This window comes from Dendroctonus ponderosae, unplaced genomic scaffold (assembly GCF_020466585.1).
Source record: "Dendroctonus ponderosae isolate FM_Combo_2020 unplaced genomic scaffold, Dpon_F_20191213v2 Dpon_F_20191213_4, whole genome shotgun sequence".
NCBI classification, from domain to species: domain Eukaryota; kingdom Metazoa; phylum Arthropoda; class Insecta; order Coleoptera; family Curculionidae; genus Dendroctonus; species Dendroctonus ponderosae.
Genome location: NW_026018611.1, coordinates 2,094,751 through 2,108,057, shown reverse-complemented (window position 1 = coordinate 2,108,057; position 13,307 = coordinate 2,094,751). Strand labels below are relative to the sequence as shown.

The 13,307-nt window shown below is 40.6% G+C and overlaps 1 protein-coding gene across 2 annotated transcripts in view; it reads right to left on the bottom strand.

Moving 5' to 3' along the window:
• The window catches only part of LOC109542917 (limbic system-associated membrane protein), a 61,170-nt gene extending 58,892 nt beyond the window's left edge, over positions 1-2,278 (bottom strand). The window contains exon 1 of one of the 2 annotated variants that reach the window (XM_048665929.1): positions 1,531-2,278. The gene's annotated coding sequence lies outside the window, so the exon portion shown is untranslated. The remainder of the gene's footprint in view (positions 1-1,530) is intronic. The other variant, XM_048665930.1, reaches the window with a different exon arrangement.
• Between the last annotated feature and the right edge of the window lie 11,029 nt (positions 2,279-13,307).

The window sequence follows — 13,307 nt, the reverse complement described above, 5'->3', positions numbered from 1 at the left end:
GGCTTGCATCTTCAGAAGTGGTTTGCTTGAACGCTTACACTGTTCTCATCAGAACCCGCGTTCAGTTCTGCGGAAGAACTGAACGGGTTCTGATGATAAAAGTGTAAGCGTTCAAGCAAACCACTTCTGAAGATGCAAGCCACTCGTGCTTGCGAAACGTCAGGAATACATTCTACCGAACGACGGCCTAAAAACCCTAAAAATCCGTTAGTTATAAGGAATGGCCTCGAAAGTCTATATCTTTTGATTAGACACTGTTGAAGTTTAAATATGTAACTAGGTTTTGGATTTGAACTGAAGTTCCTGGGGAATTTCACGCGAAACCGATGTGGAAATCCTCCATTTTCTTGGGGTATTTAAGCTTTATTTTTCCAATTACATTTGATTAAAAATCTTTCGTCGCAACCTAAACCTGTTTTGGCTCAGATATGGCGACAGAACAAAACCGGTTTTTGAACTGTCTAAACTTTGAGATGGGAAAAAGTCGAATAGATTTTTCTTGATGTTAAAACAAGATCATTTCCTACCATTGACAGACAAACGACCGAAACGGAACGATCCAAATAATTCCACATGCCTTTGAACTCGTTCCTCATGTTCCAGGCTTAATTCAAGCCAGATGCTTGGGGACGTTTACATTAATTAAATGAGCCATTTTTCGTTGGATAATCACGAACTTGAGGCAATCGGTCGGTAATAAAGCGGTTTTGTTTCCCCGTCGAGTAATGAGGGCATTGAAACTGTTCAATTATGCATCGCGATCGAGGTTTTGGTTGCTCCATATTTGCCGTTCCCTCATGATTAAACCAAAGCCAATCAGAGCGGGTGTTTAAAGGTGAGTTTGAATTCGCTTTTGCACCCGCCACATTGGATAATTAAAAAAGTGTTCGGATGCAGCACGTTTTCCAACAGCCTGGTGGAAAAACTACAGTCGGATGTGACCGGAAACTCCAACACTCGTCGGTGTTCCTGTCTTGAAAATTGACAAATCTGTTCAATACTGTGGCCTTTCATATTTAACCCTTCTTCCTTGATTAAATCCCCAGGCCCGTTCCACTCTTTCCAGGTAATTAAAGCCGAATGAAAAATGTTTTTTCCGGCTATCAACTTGCCGCAACGGCTTTTACCCCTTTCTAATTGTTTTTTGTTTTGCGACTGCCGGAGGGCGCGATTCACTAATGAAATGAGAAAATTAAAAATGGAACTTCGAATATTAAATTAGCGAGTTCTTCAGCAATGTGATGCTGCTCTTTGCATCGAAGCATCGGCTCCGTATTATGCGTCTGATTGGTGCGGGATTGTATTGGAATTTAATTAGTGGGGAACTCTGAATGGGAAAGACGTCGAGCAATCAACCACTCGACGCTCAAGTTGGGAATTTCGAGTGCAATTTGGGTTTCATTATGTATTTCCGCAATTAAATTTCAAAATTGGTGTGAACGAAAGAAAAGGATTTTATCAGGGAAAATTGCTGGTTAATAGAAATGAAATTGAGGCAATCGGGAAATTTTCCAGAAAGTGTATAATTACATTTTGCAAGCATCCAAATCCGTCGTCAGCGGGCCGATGGTGTCCACAAAACTCCGTGTTCTTTCGCTTTCGGGACGCGCGCGCTTTTACGGACGAAGACGAAGTCCGTTGCGAACGAAAAGCGCGGATAAACTGCCGCCGATGTCCCGAAGCCGAGTTCAGTTTAGAGGGCGCAAGCCCTATCCTTTAAATAATTGTGGAGGATTCCTCTGGAGGTGGCCGACGAGATCCATTGGTGCCAAACGGATTGTCCCAATCATAATCGCAATCATAATCATCGATCCGGCTGCATTGGCAAAGAGCAAGTCCAAGGCTCATTTTTCCACATGTGTGGGTTTTGAGGAAGATTTCACTTTGGAAAGTTGCCGGTTTGTCCTTAGATGTGGTGTTCTAGTTGCGCATGGGATTGGAACAAGTTGCTCAGCCCAGGAAGAAGACGGAAAACAGCTCGCAGTGAAGAGAAAGTAGTTTAACAAAAATAGACGAAAATCACCGGTTGAAGATAGGAAATCATTTACCAGTTCCCCTTGGAGATTTCCCACTTATTCAAAGATTCGATCAGCCAAACTGGAAACTCATCTCCTGGACCCCAAAGTGATTGTAATTGTCCATCTGGCCGATAAAGCATCGACTGAAATGGAAAGAACTGCAGTTTTCCATACATAAATCAATCTGGATCGGCAATAAACGTCCCAGTTGAGTCGCCCTCCCCCTGCATTAGCATAATCAGCTCGGAGATAGAGCGAGTATGTCATTTCGAGATAATAACCCGGCGCATTCATTTCCCATATATTTTCCCAGGAAAAGATGCAGTTTAGCTGAAGCCAGTCACCGATCGACAGTGTCACAGAACATACCCCATTATTAATATTCCTATTCGTCCCATATCCCGTCTTGTTTGCCTAGCACTTCATATAATAAAACGTTCTATCTGAAGGTTGATGTATTTAGCCCTTTAACAATCATCAATTTTTCTTCGTATTAAACAGACTTTGCAGGAAAATACCGCAGTTTGTATTAACTTTGAAGACAATTTTTTCAAAAATGAAAAACTCCAGAAAAGAAGACCGCAATTATTTTCATCAGATTAAGGCTTGCTGCAAACGGTATCCAAATGGCATACAAATTACTTCATAGAAGGTTGCCTGATTTATATTAAAAACATGTTTACTCTTCAAATGAATGTTAATATGCAAAATTAAGTAGGTACATTCCAGAACATACCACTAGCACACCGTGAAAAACTGCGCAGTATGAACGACTTCCCTGTTTTATTCACCTCGATTGCCTCTTTCCAAAAAACAAAACCTCATCCCTAATGCCGTGCTAAAAAACAAATTCCCAAAAGCGGACATAATTTGAAGATTTCCGCACTTAGAAAATAAATTCTGAATACCAAATCATAGAATTATTAGCTTCACCCCGTAAAATCCATACTGCGTTCACATGTCCGCTTGTTACGCTAGACACTACTATCACTAGTAAATCTTTTTATTTAAAAACAACACTGGCTTGTCAATGAGGGCACTACTTTGTACCTGGTACACATTCATTGAGTCTCATCTTTAAATCAAGCAAGTGAGATAATCACTAGTCCATGAACAACAACACACTGGTTTCTTAGATGTTGAAAAATCACTGGGAGGAGAGCGAATGATAAAATGCTCTTGCCACCAAAGATTCCTGATTGCGAGGTCGGAGTATGGAGGTCGCGCAAAAGTGTTCTACAATTTGCATGGCCTTGCAGCTATAAATTTATGTGCCACTGAACTTCCTGATCCGAAGGAAAGTTAGAGTGTCCTGACTGGGGGGATATTTTGTGGACAGTGTTTACAACCACCCGTAGGGTTGTCTGCTGCATTTTTTGCCTTCTGACCCACTTGGCGCAAAACCCAAATCCAATCCGAAGGGACAAATGCGAAAACACGGCATGCGTGAAGCATAAACATTTGCCGATTCCCGATAATCGGCAACGAAGCCCCAGGAATAAGAAACAGTTTTTTTATGTGTGTGTCTTTTCATCGATTTGTTTGTCCAGTAGTGTCGAATGCTATTTAACATGAAGAAGCCATTGCCTGGCACCGTTTTACCGGTCGCGTTGTCGCGAAAAATTCACACTACTTGTTTAGATTTCATTCGGGGCATGTTTGCATTCCAAAATTCAATTTGCATGTTTCCGAACCCCAACCGTGTTCGCACCCGAAAAAATATTTGACTTTTTTCACACTATTGGGCTGGACGATGACGCAAAACCCTGTTTCTTCCCCACCTCCAGTCCAGCCAATATTTGCGGGAAAATGGGTCTTAAGGTGAACCTGCTTACTGGAGATTTATTCCCACTTCAAACCTGATTTTTTGGAGGCGAAGTTCCAATGTCTTCCGACCGAGTTGTTCTGCTTACGCGTCTGGGAGAGTGGAGGCTTTTAAAGGATTTTCCGCCAATGTGCGCCAGCACATATTTTCCTAGATTTTCAGTGTTCTTGCGAAGCTCTTTGATTCTGATCTTCATCGCCGATGGTTCCTGAGGGTTTTGGTTGAGTTTGTGTCAAATCTTTTCCGTGAGAATAAGCAGGAAGGCCTTAATTGGGAGAAGCTCTGCACAAGTTGGTTTTGCGGTCTAAAAGTGTCACTGATATGAAGTCTCACCCTTTTTTTTTATAAATGCATCGGGGCAATTTTCCATGCATTGTGTGGAAGCAATGAAGCCCGGAACGTTGCTTCTTAACCATTCTTGGGTCACTCGCGCCTGGTGAGACGAGATCCTGTTGGAACGTCCAGCGCTTCCGACCGAAATGTTTGTTTGCTCATGGCTTCCAAAGACCTTCTCAGCCTTTTTCACGATCGATTGTTGCATTAGCTTTAAGTCCACGATCCAAAAGCACGTGCGGAGAGCGGCGACCGTTCGATTCTGCTGTGAATATTGACTCATCAGTGGTAACTGGCCAATCGCGTGCAAGCAAAGTAACTCTTTTCCTTTTTGAGCCCTTAAAGTAACTCCCACTTAATTTGTTTACGGTATAACTTTTTAGGCTGGAATATTCCCGAACAAGTCAGGTGGATTTTTTCGGATTTTAAGTTTCGAAAGACTCCCCATGGGAGGATTCCCATTAATACTTACTTAACTTTTCGGTTTAAAGTGGATCAATTCAAAACATTATACATTTTTCGGTTTCATCAAGCTCTCTTTTTCAAATGCTTTCATTTCAGGACTTTAAAATAGATTTCTTCCAGTTTTGAGGTCCGAGCACATACTGGAAAAAACTTGAAGTTTCTCGAATTTTAAAATTTGAAAACTGACATTTTTCGTCTCTTGAACGTGCGCAATTGAAACTTCTTCTTGACTTTGCGGTTTCTTAAAAGTGCTCTTTTCAAGCGTTCTAAAACCTGAAAGTTTCAGATTTCAATTTTTGAAATCAAATGCAGCTTTTTGTCGTGACGAAAACTGGAAAAATTCTACTTGCAATTCGCATTTCTTAATCGGAAAACTAAAACTTTCAGACTCTTGAATGTCATGAAATGAATACATTTGAAAACAGCGAGTTCCCTTTAGGTTGTTTTTGAGTTTTCGGTTTCTTAAAAGTGCCCTATTAAAATGCTTTCGATTTATGACGTTCAAAATTGCGAAAGTTTCAGTGTTCAAATTCGGGTTTTTGCCGGGACCAAAACTGGGAAAAATCTATTTGAAGTCGAACTACGAATTTGAAAAGTAAACTTTCAGAATTTCTAAAGTCTTGAAATGAAAACATTAGAAAGAGCGAAACCCCTTTTGATTTTCCGATTTTTAAGGCTCCGTCTCAAACGTTTTCATTTAACGATGTTCAAAATTCCGAAAGTTTCAAAATTTTCAGATTTTAAAGCCAGTTATTTGCCGCCAAGTGAACTGGAAAAAATATGCTTGCAATTCGAATTTTTTAATCTAAAAACTTATACTTTCAGACTCTTGAACGTCATGAAATGAACACATTTGAAAAGAGCGAGTTCCCTTTAGGTTGTTTTAGAGTTCCTCGGTTTCTTAAAAGTGCCCTGTTAAAATGCTTTCGATTTATTACGTTCAAAATTGCGAAAGTTTCAGTGTTCAAATTCGGGTTTTTGCGGAAAACTGGGAAAAATCTCTTTAAAATTGAACCATAAATTTGAAAAATAAACCTTCAGAATTTCTATCTTCTCAAATAAACTTTCTTTGAAACTTCTGAACTTCAGAAGTTTCAAAATTCTGAGATTTTAAAGTCAGTTATTTGCCGTTACGAGAACTGTAAAAAATATATTTGCAATTCGAATTTCTGAAAACTTTTTTTCAGTCATCGGTAATTCCATGTAGGTACTTTTCAGAACTTGTAGGTCTTGATTTTCAGCTCAATTTTCAATATGTCTGCATCCGTTCAAGCGCTATCGGCAGTTCAGCAGCTGTTTTTCCTCCACTTCGACGTGCATTTTGTTCCATTCGCGCCGTCACTTTTCGAATGTCTTCCGGTGATGTTGCAGTATTTTTCGATGCGCAAATTTTCTACCCATTTGAAGGCGCTGGAACTGATTATCGCACCCAAATAAAGATCAATTACACTGTTTCTCAGCTTCGAATAAAATACTCATAGTCGCATATAAACACTATAATGAAATATCAGCCACCCTGTATATAATATTCACCTTCACATGTTAGAAGGACAGGTTTCTGGACCCGAACATGTTCAAAATGAAAGCTGTGGTTCATCCTGCAAAACGCGTTGCCTTGTTAAAGCCTCGTCGATTGTTTTGCGCTAGCAGGGCGATCTTCTAATAATATTTCGTCGCTCCTAAATCTCCCAAAGCCGTATTTCTGATGAAAATATATAAAGAAAATCCTGCGAGAGGCCCGTAGCCCGTTAAAGGCTGGTCCGGAAAAAAAGAGAAATAAGACGTCCATTCGGCAACTATATAAGCACTCCTCAAGCCGACAGACTCCCATCGGACCTGGTGATGAATAGGGCTCGATATTCCCTTTGTTATTTGTTTATCCTTACTGGGCCGCCCTTAATGGAATGAGCTGTTTTTGTTGTGTCGGAGAAAGTGTTAAAAAAGCACCGTTTATGTTCCTGTTGATTTGTGGCTGCGTTCTTTCGGCGCGCCCTAATGGCTGGCGGATAATTGGCAAAATTAGCCTGCCGTTTCATGGTAGCTTTCGCCGATGAAGAATTGCATCTTGATTTCAGTTCCATCCAGAATGATTTTGTGTGAGCGACGCCCAACATTTCCGTGTTTTTATTTGAAACAAAAATGCCAGCCATTTAACTACAAGTGGTGGTTGGTGTTTTAAAACCGCGAACTCGGCCATTGTGTAAATATAATTTTCCCGCTACCTGCCACAGTTTTCTGCGTACCGGGAAGTTGGCAGTTAATTGAATTTTCCAACACAAACATTCACATTTTATGTGAAGCGGCCACCTCCTCTTACGCTTCGAAAATATATATCTCGTTAACGTGTTTTACATATAATTAACCGACCTGTCCAAACATCAATTTGGAGCAATTTCAGCAGGGGAAGGTTTTGCTTGTTTTTCGCCTCGGCACTATTGGAAAGAACATTGTTTTTCCAGAAGGCGAATGCTGACGGATTTGCGGCCTTAATAGTGACGCTTTTAATTAGGAAACGTTGACCTTTGCCGTGCACTCAATTTGAGATCTATTTTAACATGGACCGAGTGCTTGTGTGCGTCTTTCGAAACCCATCCCTAGTCCTTCAAGTCCTTCTGGATTCAACTATTTTTTGCCTGATCTCTGGATCTAACTGTTTCGAATTAAGTGCTTGTCAGCTAGATTGATGGAGCTATAAAGTTGGCAGAAAAAGTTGGAAGTCGTCTTATTTCCAGGACATCAATTTGATATGATTATTGCAGGAAGACGGAAAGGGCCCTCCAGGATTGGTGACGTTATCGATGAGGCCCATTACTTGTTCTTCGGTCTCTTAAATATTTATGATTATAAAGCAAGCCAATTTGTTTTCGATTTTCCTCTGGATTTGAAGCGAGCCATCCACTTTCGACAAGTACTCGGGCGATAATGGTGGCGAAGGCAAACACACGCCAAGGAAATCTGGATGAAAATGTAAACCGTGGAACAAAGTCGCATGCAGGTTTCATCATTCCGAAAAATAGGGAATTTTCTTGTGAAATGAGGGCCACTTTCGGGGCCCCAGAGTTTTCTGGAGGGGAACAATAGCTGCTCCCCAGGGCAATTAGAGTTTTTACTGTCCACTTGTGCAGGCAAGTGCTGATTTCTTTCGGCGGAAAATTGCATTCTCAAATCATATTTTCCCCACTCAGCGTTCATCACTTTAGCGCAATAAACTTGCTTGTTGTAATTACCCGGTATTAAATCCGGTAGCTGCTAATTGTCATTTGTTGCTTACATGCATGCAGGATATCTAAGTAATAGTGTCTTTGTTCCGTGTTAATTTGCGGAAATAGTCAATTTCCGAGGCGGAATATAATTTAATCTGCTGCCACTGAAATGTACGAGGATGTTTTAGACTTGATTGTGAGCTCAGAATTTTGGCCTCGATCTGGAGCGCGATGTGGATGAACTAAATGTGATTTTAATGCCACATGGCTCGGAACTATTCCTATTTTTAAGAGCATTGTTTGGGCAAAATTTACAATTCCTGTCCGTTTCCTATTTAACTTTTACCGGCGCATAAAGTTCGGTAACAAGGCTGTCGGACGGACGATGTAAGTTTATAAACTTTGCGGAACATAATCAAACTTCTGTTTTATTGTAAATTTCGAAGAGGAAAAGGTGTCGTCCTTAATTTCGTTTGACGATCGGTACGTGATCGAGATGACAACGTCTTAGGGAAATTTCGCAGCGCAAACATTGTAGAAACTTTTTTAATTTGAGTACTACGCAACGTTTTCAAAAACTTTCTAATTACGTTACAATTACAGTCGTGACTTTGCGTTTTTGTGTTTGTGGGGGACGCGGCCTATACCTGAACATGTCAGCCGGATTAGAAGGGCCTGTTTTAGCCCTGTACGGGGTTTCAATTAGATTTTTCGCGTGTTGTATGGGCAAAGAAGCCCGAAAAAAATTATTAAAAATGTCCTCAATTTGACAAAAATTTGAAACTTTGTCCGGTCAGAGGAAGGACGTTGCCCTATAAAACGCATACAAAACCAACGTTCTCACTCTGCTAGTTACAGAGTTAAAAAATGCTAAACTCTGACCACCAAAACCGACCATAAAAATCAGACGCAATTTTGAAAAATTCTTGAAAATTGCCTGATGATGCCTGGAAGTCGAAACTTTTCCAAGTTATTACACAGTCTTTGAGCTACAAAATGCAACAGCAGGTGCCTTTCTGTGTTGGGTTGTTACAGAGAAACTTAATGGAAAACTCCGGCCTGCAGAGACAGCCTTGTACAACAACCGACATTTTTAAAAATTATTAAAAATTGTTGAAAAATGGCTCAATTTCGAAACTTTGTCCACTTTTAGGAATTACATTGCACTATGAAAGGCGCCCAAAAATTGACTTTTTTGCTCTACCAATTACAGAGCAAATAAATGCGAAACTCCGGCCTGCAAAAGTACCACAAAAATCAGACGCGCTTTTGAAAAATTCTAGAAAATTGCCTGATCCTGACTGGAAACCGAAACTTTTGCGAGTTATCGCACAGTCGTTGCCCGAACAAATGCATCAAAAAATCAAATTTTTTAGTTTATTGGTTCCGGAGTAACTTATTGGAAATCCCCGGCCTGCAAAAGCAACCTTGTACAACAATCGTCATTTTGGAAGTTTATCAAAAATTTCTCGAAGATGACCAAAATTCAAAACTCTGTTCGGTCATAGACAGGACGTTGCGCTACAAACAGTATAGAAAACGAACTTTCTGACTCTGTTGATTACAGAGCAGAAAAATGCTAAAATATGGCCTGCAAAACATCTAACAAAAATTAGACGCGATTTTGAAAAATTGTTGAAAATTGCCTGATGAAGACTGGAAATCTAAACTTTTGCGGGTAGTAACTTATTGGCGAACTTCGGCCGACAAAAACAACCTTGTACAGCAATCGCAATTTTGAAAATTTATCAGAAATTTTCTGAAGATGACCAATATTCAAAACTCTGTTCGGTAATAGAAAGGACGTTGACCTACAAAATTATATAAAAAGAACTTTTGCATTCCGCTGGTTACGGAGCAAAAAAATTTTTGTTGTGTTGTGTGTTGTGTAAAAACTCTGGCCTACAAAAACTCTTACAAAAATCAGACGCGATTTTTTAAAATTTCGAAAATTTGCTTGACGATGACTGAAAGTCGAGACGTTTCCCACTTATTAACCACCCTTTGGTGTACTAAATGTCCACAAAAAATTAGTTTTACTGATTTCTGGGAAAAAAGTGTTGTACCTCTAACCGGCATTTTCCAAAAAAATTAATTTTCAAGTCAATTTGAAGAGAAAATGCTTTATTAACCGTAGAATTTTGCGAGCATCACTTAGGGGCGTTTTGCCGGCTTCTTTGCCGCGCCTGGAAATGAAAATCCATTGACTCGAAGATTAGAATGGAATGTACGCATTTATGTGCCAGCTTTGTTCACTAAAATTGAATTTCCCTTCTTCTCATCAGGTCGCTACTTCATATGCACATAGAAACGGTTCGTCTTTGGACTGCAGCGCCAGAAAATCCAATCCAAGCGCATTATAAATTCCTTTTGTTCGATGTGCTGATTGAGAGGCGAATATCAAATGGCCCGATTAAGTACAATAGTTTTTGTCTGGGGGGCGCGTTGCCCCCCTAAGAGATTCCAGACCCGCAGTTCGCATCTGGAAAACATCGCATGTATGAAACATAAACAGTTTTCTCGATTTTCTGTAATCGCTCGACGGATGAAGGGAAAATAGGAAAGCCTGCGGATATCAATTCAGCGCAGACATCTATTTCAATAAAAATGACGTAAGCCCGCAGTGTAAGTAATAAGAGTCCGTCCTGCACAAAAGCCCTACCTTTTCTTTGATGTGGGTTTTTATCTCAGAATCCGCTCCTCAAAGCAGTGAAGAAATTCGATTCGACTTACTTATAGCGGAGACAAACCTTTTATGATTATGCAGTTTCGTTTTTTCCTGTTTGCAATATGTGCGACAACAATATCGATTTTCATGAATAATTAGAATTTGCTTATAAAATATTTAACAAAATAGCAATATATATATAGTATAAACTTATTTAGTTTTTCATATATATAGATTAGCATAGATTAATGTTCAGTTTGTAGGAATTTTTGATACAATGAAACCCCCTATTATCCGGCTATGTAAAATCCCGCGGAGATGAAGATGCCGGCTCGAAGCAATATTTTGTACAGTTAAAGCATAAAAGGAGATAACGAATTCCTGAATAACTCCACACAGTGCTCCAATAAAGTCGGTGCGGTCGCCTAAATGAAAAATTTTCGCAGAAATTAAATTTTCTTCCAGGGATTTCGACTTCGGGAAAAACGACACCTCCGAGTGTTTATCCGCGGGATGGGATTTATCAACTTAATATTTCGCGAATAAAAACTTGACAACCTGCTGTGAATAATTTGAATGTTGGCGGAATTATGGCAAAGTGTGCGATTTTTCCCGAGAGGTGCCACATCAGGGGAATAATCAACTTTTAAATGGACTTTCTGCAACGATTGTAATGGGGAAGAGGCAGCAGCAACTACCCCAATGAAATAAATAGGAAGCTAAACAGCCTTATGCTTAAAATCACACTGTTTAATGCGGGAATCGAAAACAGCAGGATGACGAGCGCCATTTCCAGTCAAAACATTGCATCGGGTCCGGGCTTAAACAATTAGCAAACAGGAAAATATTTGCCGACCCGGTGAAGAAAAATAGCGAATGGAGCGCAATTTCCCCAAACAATATCGCGTGCGCCATCGCTGCTCTTAAGAGTGGCGTTTCTTTTATTCAGCCCTTGTGAAGGGTTGGGGGCCCGTGCTTTACGCGCCAACACTTTCCACCAGGGCGGAAAAACCGACAAGTGTCCTTTCGCAGAAAACTGGGCCAGGTGTTTGTAGGCCAAAGGACTTTATAATGCATTTTTGCTATTAGGGGGAGAAGTCCTGAGGGCCTTCGGTGGGGACTGGGCTGCTTTAGGGCAACCCTCATTGGATATTTTCCAGGCTCCAGGCATTTATTGAGTGAACTTCGCTTCTTTCCTCCATCCACGTTTAGTCTAGCAAGAAACCACAAAAGACAGGAATAAGTTCGGCTTGGGTCCGGTGAACTGGTGTATTAATACACTCAGATCCCTTATTGCAGCAGTTTGGACTAATGTGTCCAACATTCAACGTCCAGCAGATATAAGTACCCTAAAAGCATATACAACAGTCGTTAGAGTGCCACTTGAGAAACACATTTAAGGATAAAGGAGCTTTAGGAGAACGATGGCCAAATTAATGTTTCAACTGGATTTCTGGACGGCTGAGCCATTTGTTTGAAGCCATGTTATTTGTCGTTTATGGTGATTTATATTTATGGATCAAGGGCGGGGTTTTTGTCTCGTTTTGCTCAGTTGTTTGCTTTTAAAAGTTGTGCAATTCCTGGAAAATCTTAATGACCCAAACGGGGTTTGTGCTGAACAATGTCATTTCTTACATCGGCAGTATGGCAGAACGTCGGTTATTTTAACAACTTAACTCTGGTAGTTTTGAGTAAAAATATTTGGAAATAACCAACTCGATTGCGGCCTTCTGGACACAATTAGTGCAGTGAATCGTCCAATCCACACTTCTAATTCACGAAACCTGAATGTACTGAACTGCAGCCGATTCGTTCCCGGGAGTTTTTCTTTTGTGAGTTTTCCATCGCCTGAAAAGTCGGTAATACGCTCAAGAGAAGTCTCTATCTCGTGCAGTTGAAAGGGTGCTAAATAAAATAAATACGTAACAAGTGTTGAACAGCGCGGTCTGGAAATTTATTACATTTGAGCGCTTTCCACCAGCTAGTTTCACTTTATGGGGCGGCGGTGGCAAGTGAATGCTATGGACGATCCAGCTATTTTTGACCAGTTTTGCAACAATGGGCCTTTAGAGGACAAAGTGATTAGTTGTTGCACCTGCAAGGGTCTTTTGGCCCAATCCAGGTGCACTTTTGGGCAGAGCCAATCCTTACAGCTTTCAATTATGGAGTAATCTCGGGCCGCCGCTAATGGAAAGCCTCAAGTGGGTCAATTTGGGGGGCAAACTCGACTGCATGAAACCACCGATTGATCACTGCAGCTTGACGTCGTTTGGCCCAATAAAACAAGAGAAATGCGCTGAAATTGAAAAGGCTTCATTGAGACTTGAGCAAGTGCGGTCGTTTGCCCCACAGCCAACTTATTAAAGCCGGAGCGCCGGCGGCGCGCATTTTTTCATGAAAAATCCCCCGATAAACGCGCCATGAGTCCCCAAGGGTCTGCCGGCATTTAATAATTGATTAAACCGAAACTCGCTTATGATCTGCGGCTCCAAAAATTGCAAAGGGCTCCTTGGGACTAACTATTCAGGCCGCCCAACTAAGGCCTCTAAACCGAGAGCATACAGGATGATTCAAAATTGGCGTCATTCCTCTGGAGGCGTTGTCTGGGGGTGTGTTGGAAGTACAGAAAAAATAGTAAAAAAAATTAGGTGTTACTATAAACTCAGATATTTGAAAAAAACTAGATCAGAAGAATGGCAACAATGTTTTTCAAGTTAATCTGCCTCATTAACATTTCGTAAATACCTGTTTTTTCGCAAATTTTAAAAACTCCGGTAACCATATATAACCTGCCA